General features: G+C 39.1%; 1 long non-coding RNA gene across 1 annotated transcript; it reads right to left on the bottom strand.

Annotated features, from left to right (window-relative positions):
* Positions 1–10369: 10369 nt before the first annotated feature.
* On the bottom strand, positions 10370–11357 carry LOC124163890. The gene is made up of 2 exons (XR_006865863.1): positions 11318–11357; positions 10370–10677 (listed from the first exon to the last, which is right to left on the bottom strand). It is a non-coding gene; the product is annotated as an uncharacterized LOC124163890 (long non-coding RNA).
* Between the last annotated feature and the right edge of the window lie 1695 nt (positions 11358–13052).

The raw sequence follows: 13052 nt of genomic DNA, 5'->3' as shown, positions 1-13052 counted from the left end.
TCATCATGTAAGGGCATACACATTGCCTTCCTTTTGATACTCTGCACTGGCCACAAACGTGATGCTGTCCATCTCCAAGCTACATATATTCCCACATTCTTTGATGAAGAAGGTACTTCATAAAAGCAAGTCACATCACTGAAAGCTTTTCCAACAATTTGCACTTCAGTTCCTTGTGTAGCAATTAAAGTGATAATAAAAATTTCACTGCTATCAGTAACCACACAGTTATTTGGCTGTTGGTCTGAAAATAGTAATGAGTTTAAGTCATATTTGCTGTAACAAGGAGGCTGCAAACCAAAAGGGAGAACTCTTGGGATCCGCCAGCCTGCATGAGGCCTTGTCTTTGACTCCCTTATACAGTGATTAAACAAAGATGCCTCTTCAATGTGTCGCACAATCTGAGGAAGAGGAAGGCTTGGCTTCCGCACCAGTCTCTTTATTTTGCCTAGTGCATTCTCAAATTTGAATGCACTAAATTTATCAACAGGCCCATGTAATTTTACATCATCTGCCAGATGGAGTAGTCCATGCACATTATAAGATAGATGCTGCTGGCCGTACAATACTCCAAACTTCTTCACAAAGTATTCAAGGAGGGATTTTGAATAATCTAAATTAACAAGGCAATCATTCCTGGCCAACAGTCTGGGGGCATAATGGAGAGCCAAAAAATGTTTGTAAACATTAGTGTTTACAATATCTTTCATTAGCAAGAGCCCAGTCTACAGTAGAAAGGTACGAAATTCAGTAGCTTTCCACCGCTGCAAATGAACCAAAGATCTTGGTTTCCGTGAGAAATCCACAGGTACACCTTGAGAGATGACAGCTACCCTCTCATTCAAAGACACCACGTTTGCAGCTGGTAGTCTAACAAGGAGACTCCCTTTTACCCAAGCTAGAATTAGCATCTTGCGCATAACCCCTAGGCACACCAAATGCATATATTCGAACGGGAACTGTGAAACCATCTTTACATCTGGAATGTCTAACAGTGGGGAATGCTCAATGTGATGGTCTTCATCTAACCTTAGGCGGAAGCTAGTGTAAGACCTTAGAGGGGAACTAAGTTCATCGAACACCACTCTATTGTCAAAATATTCCCCCTGTGAAGTGCACTTGCCACAACCAGAGTATCCCGTATGTGATTTTATTTGGGCAACAAATGCACGAGCAGGGGCATCACAAACATACCATGTGACATCAACACAAAAATCTTCACCATCACAATTGATGCCACTTGTTTTAAGTTCCCTCATCTCCTGGACATAGTCATCAGAAACTCAGAGCATGAAGTGGGTTTACCATAGCCATGGTAAATGCCCACAGGAAAAGGTGGGATTACCGGAAAGTCTTCCAAGCACATCAAAATAACCCTCACCTGACTGCTGGAGCTCTTTGCAACAATTGTTGTTTGGTCCACTCAACTTTACATTTCTTTCCCCACAATGCCAAATCATCTACATATACTCCTATTATGAGTTTCTTCCCCTCATCACAATACACACATGGATCACTTGTAAGTCTCTTAAGTTTTAGGTCACAAAGTACTTTATCAATATGTTCATACCACTCTCTCCCACTTTGTTTAAGACCATATATATCCTTATTTAGTTTACACACACAATTTTGACCTCCCTCCTCAAAGTATTTCGGTTGTTTCATGTATACTTCCTCATGCAATGGACTGCTCAGATATGCTGAGAGAACGTCCACATGCTCTTGAACCCACCCATTTTCCACTGCTAAAGCCATTAACAACCTAATGCTTTTACGTTTAATCACAGGGGAATAAGTCTCTTTGAAATCTATACCAGGTATTTGGGAGAAACCTTGAGCTACTAATCGAGCTTTATATCGTTCAACAGTACCGTCAGGCTTTTGCTTAACCTTCAAAACCCATTTACAACCCAGAACATTCTTACCTGCGAGTTTCTTCACAATTTCATAGGTACCCTTCCTCTTGAGATTTTCTAGCTCTTCTATCATAGCAGCTCGCCAGTGTTCAGCTTCCCCTCCACTCAATGCCTCTTCCACGCTGCTAGGCTCCATGCAGCTGGGCTCACAGCACGGCAGGGTGTGGCTGAATATTGTCATTTTGCAACAGGGACAATGCACTGGTTTTGGGATTCTGCTGCTACACCTGAGAGTCACTTCAGGTTGCAGTACGTCCACTTGTTCTATCTCATCATTCTCCCATTCTATTAACTCACCATGTTCCCTTTCTACTCCCACCAGATTCACTTCCTTAGACTCATTCTCTTCTAAATCTTCTTCTTCCCACTCAAAGTCCTCATCATTCAGACCAGGTATCTTATCAATTGCTGCCTCATGAAGGTGCCCAAGACGTTGGTGCCACATTTTCGCAGTCCTCAATGCAATAGCTTCCACATCTTCACCAGGATCTTGTGATGTGGTCTCGCTCTCACTTACCGCCACTGCCCCTCTTGATTCCTCTTTGCAGGCTAGTAAATACAGTCCACCTGACTCACGAGCAGTAAATAGAGGTACGCCATCGTCGGAGCCAATAGCGCTGTTCTTATCAAACGTACGTCTAATTCCATTGTCAGCTAGGCGCTTCACAGAGATCAGGGGGTCTATTCTCTTACTCGAAGCGCGGTAGCTTTCTGACGGAGAGATGCTTAATTAAGCTACTTGCTCCCACTTGTATTCTCTAACGCTGAAGCTCCGGCGAAGGGAGCTTGCAGAAGCTACAGGTAGCTTATTAGGCTCCAACCCTTATTCTATATGGGATTTGAAGCTACTTCCGTAGCTTCAAACTAGCTACCACGGTAGCTTCGCGAAGCACGCCCTCGAACCCCGCGCTTCAGCTAGCTACCATCAAAATACACGGGGAATTCCTATGAGCCGCCGTGAACCAACAGGTGCATGTCGCTATTCTTTTGTTCTATCCCATAAGCATCTTTCTTGGCACGGCCAGCGATGGAGTGGTAAACAAGAAAAGTGTTGACTATTTTTGTTGTTTTCCGTAATTATTATCTTTAATGAGGTCGGGAATGCTGCGTAAAATATTTGAAGCATTCAATTATTGTATTCTTAACAAAGTAGTGGGCATGAGAGACAAATTTCGTGACTATATATGTATGTTTCGGAGTGAACTATCGATCGCATTAACTAGTTGATTTCATTATTTGGAGAAGAAAAATGTTGCTTTCAATCATTTTATTTCACGTGAGATCTTATTTTGCATGTAGTCATTACTAGTGAGAAGAAAACCCCCGAAAACAGTGATCATTATTGATGTTGCGAGAGACTGTGTTGTAGTGACGGTACAAATTAATGCGTTGAAATCATTACCAATGCCAATGTATCCACTGCACAGAGATGGATGTCTTATTTTTGCAAGTGTCTATACATTAATGATTAACTTTACTGTGCATTATCAGCAACGATCTTTGTTGTGAAGTGATTGTGTGAAGAGAGTTTAGTGTTACATAGATGCAGACCGTGGAGATGTGGATATTATTGTGTTATAATGAAATGTAAGGTGTTTCCTGATAGTTATTAATAAATTTTTTGCTCTTCCAATGAATAAATATGTTCATGATATCATTCTGCTTTCATTTGTGTGTCTTTGGCCGTATATACGCAATTAATTTCAGTGCCGGTAGTTAAGTTGGTGTATTTGTTTTGAATTTTGAGAAAGTGTAGCCATGGATATTCCAGAAGCCCACGGAGGAAGTCATCACAAAAACAATAATATAATATGACTTTAATATTAAGAGAAGGAACTACGTTTAATAGGTTGTTTTTTCATAATGATGGTCAAGTTCTTATGAATCGCTCTCGCTTGCAATAGTGCAAGGTTGGCGGTTGGCATATAATACTGATTCATAAAACCATTTAAATATTAATTTAGCCGTCGTGAGAACGGCACGACTGTAGAGTTTTGTGTAAATATTGTTTGAAGCATATTGTGAGCCTAAAATGATTGCTTAGGCCAATCTGAGTGAAATGACGTAACTTTCAATCATAATTTTCTCCACCTTCCCATTAACTTTGTTGAAGATATTCCCGAAATAATATACACTTATCGTATGCACATGTTATTGCGATATTCTCTCGCAGTGCAAGAAGGAACAATCTTTGCACAGAAACAGTTGGTCATCAAAATTTTTGCATCAAACAAGCAAAAGCATAAGGAGCGATGAGTGAAAAGTTCTCGGGAATTAGAACGACAATGTGATAGCATTGGTTTAATGTGTTGGTAGTTTACTAACATTTTCTCTTCATTATATTTACATGGCCTACATGATTAGCAATCGTGACATAAACTGCTGCATCGATCGAAACTATTGAATTGATCTAAGCCGCTTAGCCAAATATAATTATTTCTACGTATTTCTATTATTATGAAAGCTAAAGGCACTCAGCATTTCGTAATTTACAAAGCACATTAATTTCAACTAGAAGAAAAAGTCAGCCGAGAACGACTACATTATGATTTTCCCGCAGGTTACGAAATGAAACGAGCGATTTCATTGGTTCTAAAAGTAAAAACTGAGTTCGCACGAAATATTTCTCATACCCCATATCCGGTCTGAGAAAGCTACCAGAAATTCTCGGTATGAATTAGCTACTCCCAGTTAGGGAATAGGGTTGGTAGCCAATTCTGGTAGCTAGTTCGAAGCTACCACGACGGGAGCTTCGAGTTAGAGAATAGACCCCCAGGTTGCACTCCAGTTCAGGTACATAGAGCACTCTGGTCAATCCCAATGTCCAACCTCCACATGCTTCTGTCAATTTGACGTTAACAGTTCCAACTCCTTTAACGTCCGCTCTCCCCTTGCCCAAAGCTACAGACCCACGCAGTTCCTTGAAGGTGTTGAAAAATTCACGATGCGGAGTCATGTAATCTGAAGCTCCCGAGTCCACGACCCACGAAGATTTGCCGTAGTTAGAAGTAGGAGTCCTTAGAATACATGCTCTGAAGCGGTCTGTGGCCACTTCACTCTTGTTTTCATTTTCTCCTCGGTTCCTGTTTATTTCAGCCCTCTTTTGATCGCACTCTCTCACTACATGACCACGGTTGCCACAAGCATAGCATCTAGGATTGTCACAGTTTCTGGCAAAGTGTCCCCATTTTCCGCACTCAAAGCACTTAGACTCACTTGCGTTTATCGTCTTACTTCCGTTTATGCCACTTCCTCGCATCTTACTGTTTCCTCCGTAATGGTTTTTCTTCTCGCCCCTGTTATTAGGCTGATTTCTGCGGAATGGATGGCCTTTCGTCGATGTCAATGCTGTCGGTCGTTCCTCTCTCTCTTTCTGATCATTTTCTCTCTGAACCCTCTTCTCTTCCACAAGTAATCTTGCTTTCACAGCTCTAGTTGTAAGGTTCCCCTCCTGCTCCATCGAACGGATTAGCCCTTCGTATTTACTCAGAGGCAATCCCATTAGGAAGATCATATCAATTTGCTTATCGGTAAAAGTTATTCCGCCTTTGCTCACCTTTCAATAAATATCCTGAATTCTCGACATATACGCCTGCATACTTATATTTTCAGTCTTCTCCACGTTCACCATCTCTTTCATTAGCATGACAGTGTGAAGTAGGGTAAATGTTGCATGGATTTCCTCAAGGGTCTTCCAAGCCTCTCTTGCTCGTTCACAATCACCTATGTCTTGCAGATATTCATCATTAACATGTCTGAAAATATGTGCCAAGGCTCTCGTGTTTGTTCGCGCTTGCTCTGCATTCAGCTCTACCACATCGTCAAATCTGGGGTCAACCACATTCCAACAGTTCTTCTCCACTAGTCCCGCTTGTGTACGAATAGCCCACACATAGTAATTATGTTGGTTTAACCTCATGTAATTATCGTCTTCGCGCACTTTCGCTTCGTCCGCCATTTTCACTCGCTTAATGCCGGCAGCACGAGTTCTTCTTCTCAACACATAAGTTGGGAGCGAATAACTTTTATAACCGTCACCTTCTTACATCACTTGAGCGACTGCGCGACCAGTACCAACTGGTACAACATAAAAAAATGAGCGGCGCCTTCTCACGCCTGCCAACCTTGCTGGCTGATATACGAAACACAAGCATGAAAACCCCAACATGTTTCGGCATCGTTGACGCAACAGCAGTGAAGTAGTGTAGTCAAGATATCAGAGGAAAGAGGCAACTGCTGAATCAACCGCTTAAGGCGAACCTGCCGATACAAAAAAATATACTGTCATTCTACCCGACTACTAGCTACGTACCACATTTACCCAAATAATAACAAAAGACTGCAAATTATTCATTACGGTGACTGTGAGGAAAAATACGCTAATCCATAGCCATCAGAAAGCTACTTTCTGAGATTCATTTCTACAATGTGTGATTACAATTATTGGTGAAGCACGTAGGTAACTTAAAGGACATGTTCATGGTTAAGGACTTAATGGACATGGTTCAAGGACATGTATGGTTATATGGAAAGGCATATTCAGCGAGCTACGAAACAATCCCGTTCAAGCAAAATTACGCTGCAACTGTGAATGTCGGTGACAGTAAATCTTAATCAAATAACCTATTTCGTCTGGATCTTCACAAATCTTACAATTGTGTATTTAGATTAATATTTGTTTTGTCTCTTCAAAATATCTATAGATCACTTTGGGAAGTATACTGTCCTCTGGAAACTCATAGCATTCGAGACAAACAAATAGATAAAAGACAGTATCATCTGGAAGATGCATTTGGTGTGTTTTTGGGACTCAATTTAGGTGATACAACTTCTTGCAACTGCTGCATTCAATTCCTACCTTCTTTTGCCTCACAGTGGAGTTACACATACCATTGGTAAATTCCTTCCACTGACAGGTGTGAGTACGACTTTTCTTCCAATGCCAGTGAACGATGAGATTCAATGGCGGAAGACTTTAGACATTATTTTTATGATAGATGATAGTTGGTGAACGGGGAAAATGAGCTCTACAGCCTCTATAATATATAAAGGATTCAAAAGGGGGTTCTCAAATGTCCGTAAAATTTGACACCACTCGTCAGAGGAATAAGCAAAAAACACTTCACCAGAATGCCCTCCTGTTGCAGTTTACAGGAATTACTTCCACGAGACTACCACAGACACAAGCACACACCCCCGAATTGACACCTTCGCAAGGCTGTCGGACCTCGCTTAGGTAACCTGGGACCCCTCGCAGAGCTGGATGGACTCTTTTACTCCTTTAGAATCGCTTATTGTTTTTGTGGTAAAGCTGTACTAAAAATACTTTGGGATGGTAGCTATTCCTGCTCATTTCCTAATATCAATGTTTTAGCTGCCTTTAACATTCTCTTTGGCTCTCTTTTGAATGGTCATTTAATTGCCTTTTCTTCTTCTTAAGTCTTTTTTTGTTGCTTGCTTCTGCAGTTTTTTCTCTTCCCTTTCCTCCTTTCTTAGTTCCTTTTCTGTTTGAGTTTCTTATTTTATTCTTGTCATGGCATTATTTCCATTTTTCTGGGGTCAATTTACGTCTTGTACAAATGTTACCGTTTCGGTACTTCTTTTTTCCTTTATTTTTCGTGTTTCAGGCCATAAAAGAGTGATATTATCGTGGCGTGGACCCTCTGTTAGGTGTGACCTGTGTATGTGTGGCACACCAGGAATTTCAGATAATGCTGCCTCAGTCTCTACATAAATCTATGGGTAGTCGTTTCTTCTGTGTTATGCTGGTTATGTACAAGTACAATTACTTTCTCACACGTTCCTTCTTCCTCATTCTCCATCAATTTGCATTGTAATTTGATAGCGCTCCCACAATCTACATAGAACTCTGAATTCCTCTCCTTTTCCCAAATTTTTGTTGAATACTTTAAAAATTTTCACTTTGCTCTTCCCCAACCATCAAAGAAAAATCATCTTATGAAAGTGGATTCATCTTACAAACTGAGGTATTCACACTGACTTTGGATGAACGCTTTCCTAGGCACTTAGAATAATCTATTGCCTTGGCATTCCATGGATATAGGCCTAATGCCCTGAAACCATTCTTAACTATTCTAGACAAGTCAATGTTGTTCAATATGGCTGAAAGAATGGGAACATAATTTTTTTTATCGGTGTTAGGGTTTTTAGTCTATTCAAGTACGGCATTCTTCCACTTAGTCTTTATTGGCCTAAAGGCAGCCACATGAGCGGGTTGCAATATTTTTGTGGAGTTTTGGTACAGAGCAATTAGAATAATTTGAAATTCTTTGCATAGCAAACTTCGGTGGCATAGCAGATGGATTTTGTGGCCATTTACAAACAACACTACTGGTAATGGGATTTTATTTTCCAAAAGATAAAGATGAAAAACATTCCCAATAGATTTAAAAAACATTTCTGACCTCATCCACCCATTGTCACTGCGCCCTATCCCCCATTTTTTGGAACCTTTTGCACTATTTTATTAGGGATCCTCTGTAGAAGGTAGATGATCATCGGAGGACACGTATTTCCTGAGGATGAAAAGTTCTTATGACGGTCAGCGTTGCCTTCACGTGACGGTGGGGGTAACTTCATATACATTTTTTGATCCAGAGGGGCAAGCGCTACTCAAGTAAAAATTTCTCCTTTGCAACTTGACTGAAACTGGGCTGGAACAACCTTGAAACTCACTGCCTTGCTTCTATGCTGAAACTGCATTGAAATTGAAACAAACCAGTGGAGTTTGGGAGAGGGATGGCAGTGCAATTAAGAACTCAAGCTACTCCAATGAAACTCCCTTGGCTGACTAAACTGAAACTCCCTTGGCTAGCTACACTGAAACTCCCTTGGCCACTAACTAGACTGAAACTCCCTTGGCTACCATCTAGACTGAAACTCCATTGGATAGCTAGGCTGAAACTCCCTTGTATGCCAGGCTGAAACTCCCTTGTTTGGCTGAATACATTTCCCCTACCCAATCCATTAAAATTCCCTTGTCAAATCATATGAAATACAGTCAATTAACAACTTGCGCAACCCAGCCAACAGTGGATGATCACATAACAGATGTCTCCCACAATTTTGCATGGATGATAGGAGATAAAGGGTACCCTGGATAGGTGATTGTGATCAACAATAGTTATTATAACTGCAATGATCACAACATTTTTCAAGACACAATTTATTAAAACGTGAACATACATCAATAAATTAATAACTGTTGAAGCACATACAAAAATATTCCAAATGAAAGAAGTCATGGAAGTTAGATGCTCCTGAAAAAGAGAAGAAACATGACTGATGAGAGTCACAAACGACTTAACTCAAAATCAAATTAGCAAAATCCCTGTTAAAAATTCCCCATTGAAAATACCCATTAAAATTCCTTATAGGGAATTTGCAATGGGGACTACCATTCCCTATAGGGACAGTTATTCCCTATAGGGACTGTAATTCCCCATTGAAAATACCCATTAAAATTCCTTATAGGGAATTGGCAATGGGGACTACCATTCCCTATAGAGACACCCATTCCCTATAGGGACACCTATTCCCTATAGGGATAGATATTCCCTATAGGGACTGTAATTCCCTAATAAAACAGAATGAATAAAAACAATTGTTCCATTGATATGAATTTAATGCTAAATTAAACATTTTTACGTTGTATAACATAAATATGTTGACAGGCTTGCTACTCTTTAACAATACAAAAGGTTAAAAAGGGCAAGATTTGGGGTAAAACTGCACAAATTATGCAATTCCAGCTATGGTTATACACATAACTTTAAAATGTATGTTGGAAATGATGAAGTAAACAATATTCCTGTTAATACAAAGGTAGTATTGGATTTGATGGCCGCGTATAATCTTCTAAACAAAGGATATTAATTGTATGTTGATAATTGGTATAATTCGCCAGATTTGTTTCACAAGTTACACACCTTAGGAACTAATGTACTGTACTTAGTGATCTAAATGCAAAAATATGCCTAAAGATAGAGACGAATTAAAACTCCAAAAAGGTGAAGCCATATCATATTGCAGTAATAACATTACTGCAAATGGAAGGACAAGAAGGATATGTTACAATAATGAACACCAGGCATTCCTTGGAGTGTACAGATACCAAAAAAGTAAAGGTAAAAGGATGGCAAAACGTGTAGTGTGCTTGGAGAAAAAGATAAGAAGAGAATCCACATGGTAGTATGATGTGTGCAAAAAGCCACTATGTTTGGAACATTTCAAGCCCTAAAGAATTATCTCCAATTATGTAAAGTATTTAATTTAATTTTGAATGCTTTTATTTTTGCACACAGTAAACCATAGTTGGTAGCATATACTTCAAGCAAATGAAAGAGCAAGTAACTATTAACAAAATATCAAAATTTGGACCGAATTGGTTAACAAATACCACTTCAAATGTCTCATACAAACCAATATTACAATTGTGTTCAAATTCTTTCAAAGTTCGTGGTGTTTGGGGTCGATCAGGGGATTGATGTGAATGGTATGCGAGTATTACAAAGGCTGACAGGGAATGAACAATCAATATCTTAGCTGGTAGCATTTGCATCCATCATCAGTCTGGATAGACATGTGAAGTATTATTTGCTACTTTTCAGTAGCTTCTTCCTTTGGTATTTAACCATGTCACAACTTTTGGTGGCAAATGCCTTTGTGATAACTTGCTTTAGTCTAGTTGGTATATCCCTTTTCAGGTTGTCATCCTGACTCCAGACTCTCTCCATTGTCCCTGCAAATAAATATAGAATATTAGTAATAAAAACAAGGTTATATCATTTGCTATGAACCTATCCTGCAGGAAATCTACCTATTTATTACATTTACACATGGCATCTTGCAAGCATATTTATGCACTCCCACTCTAACGCATTCATATTTATGTGCATGCATCAACGTGGCGAACAAAATGCTAGGCTCAACTTCCTAACAAGTATCTATTCTGTGCTCAACAAACAGGTTATTTTTTTATAAATATTTATGTATACCCGTTAACTGCGTAAGGAACACCGGGGTAAGTGGAACCCCTAACATAAATAGTTGACATTTCAATAGAATTGCATTGACATTCAATTTTAGTAACATTCTATAGCAATTGATAACAATATAATTGCACATGAAAAACTCTCCTTTACTTGGCTTATTATTTATATGGTGCATTAATGTGAACCATTCAAATTATAGAAAGCAAAACTTAAATTATCACTGAGGAGGCATGCGCTTCTCATCATAGTTAAATGAAAAACGAAGCGATGACTCGTTACTAAGGCTATGTGTGAGCTCCAAACGAAAACCACGTAAGATTCCAAAACATTCAGCAGTAACTAGTAAGTATAAGCAGTAAATATACATTGCACTATAGCGAAACATACTCGCATTCCTTATTTCTTCGAAAGCCCGCTCGAGCTCACTGAGTCCGGTCCTCCGCAGGATGACTAACGGACGGCGCGGCATTGATGACCGGTCGGTGTATTAAGGCTCCCACACACCTGAGCGGCCGCGGTACGCGGCCAACTATCAATGTAGGGTCAATCCATTTCAAATCACCCAATATAAATAAAATTTGTTGCTCAACATTTTTAATTTTCTTGATTTTTTAATCATGAGTTCCCTATGGGTAGACAGTCACAAAACACTATTTGAAAAAAAAATTTAGAAGCCATATTTTTTTTTGGCAGCCATTTTTAAAAGGGCGGCTGGGCAAATTTTGATGAAAAACGTGGTTTGCGTAAAGTTAAATTTCGAAGCTATTTTAAAAGATATCAGAATAATTCAAAAACCAGTGAGTTTAGCATGAAATGAGCTATAGGAATTCATTGTTTTAATTGCTCTATCATGAAAGAGAGTCAGTCAAACTCTTTCTGCAAAAACTCGGGAAAAATTTGTCAATATTAACTTTTTAAGACCTAAAATTTTTATGAAGGAAATGAGACTCACTAATCAAATTTTATTTCTGTGTTAAATACTTAAATAACTATTTGCAGCATAAGTTTTAGTTCTGAGAATGCACTCCTTTTTTTAATACGGGTTATCAAAAATAGCTGAAAACCTTTTAACGTCAATTTTCGCAGGTCAATATCTAAAAAGGGACTGAGTGAAAACAAGCGAAAATTTTACAAAATGTTATTTAGACACATAAGAACATCTCCAAAAAATATTATGACTGAGACTCTACTACATTTAGAGTAGTGGAGCAGTGAATTTCAGAAAAAAACGCTACCGTTCCATGCGCTCGTGCAGTGCAAGTTAGCAAACAAGGGCTTGATTAAATAATTAAATTAGCAATAATTTTTATCTAAAACAATTACTTTACACATAAAATTTTATTTATTTATGTAGGTCTGCCTTACATTAATAATAAAAATTGATTTTATAACTAGAAATATTTTGTATCAGCAAAAAAATACTGAATTATAACATAGAAAGAAGTTAATGCACTTATGTTTACAAAAAGTATTTATTTCATCTATTGTACTAAAAACCATGCATATCAATGTGTAGAATATAAAAATATGCAAGAATGCATTTGCAAGTGAATAACCTTTCTCAATTGACATATTTGAAATGGATTGACCCTGTAGCGTTCAATGCGTTCACACACACCAGAGCGGCCTGGCGGGCGCGGCCGCGGCCTGTGCAGCGGTTGGCCGCCGCGGTGGCGGCCGAACGCGACCTGTCGAGTTTGGCCGCAGGCCGCGTTTTGCTCACGCCTACAAAGTTTCAGTTTTCCAATGGATTGCCTTAACGAAATAGGGCTACGCAAACACGAAACGGTCTAAATATGTGTCTGTTAACATTTGCATGACTTAGCCTTTGCTTATGAGTTTTTTAGTAATCATCAGAAGACAATTACCTGAGGAAAATTTTTAGTGTATTTCGACCCATTGTAGCGCTAAAAATTGGTTGTCCTGGTACCTTCTCCGATGGTGATTCATAATTGAAATAATTCAATTTTCGGTTTATAAAATATCAAAGAACGCATGCATTACTTTCCAATTGAAGTCTTTTTTGTCTTTTGGAAATCGCTCGCGAGCCTGAGCCATTTCAATATCTTAGTTACCTGAAATTAACAATGTGTACGAAGCAAATGCTCAAATATGCTCAATA

This window comes from Ischnura elegans, chromosome 8 (genome assembly GCF_921293095.1).
Source record: "Ischnura elegans chromosome 8, ioIscEleg1.1, whole genome shotgun sequence".
In the NCBI taxonomy this organism is placed as follows: Eukaryota; Metazoa; Arthropoda; class Insecta; order Odonata; family Coenagrionidae; genus Ischnura; species Ischnura elegans.
This window is presented reverse-complemented; position numbering and strand designations above follow the sequence as displayed.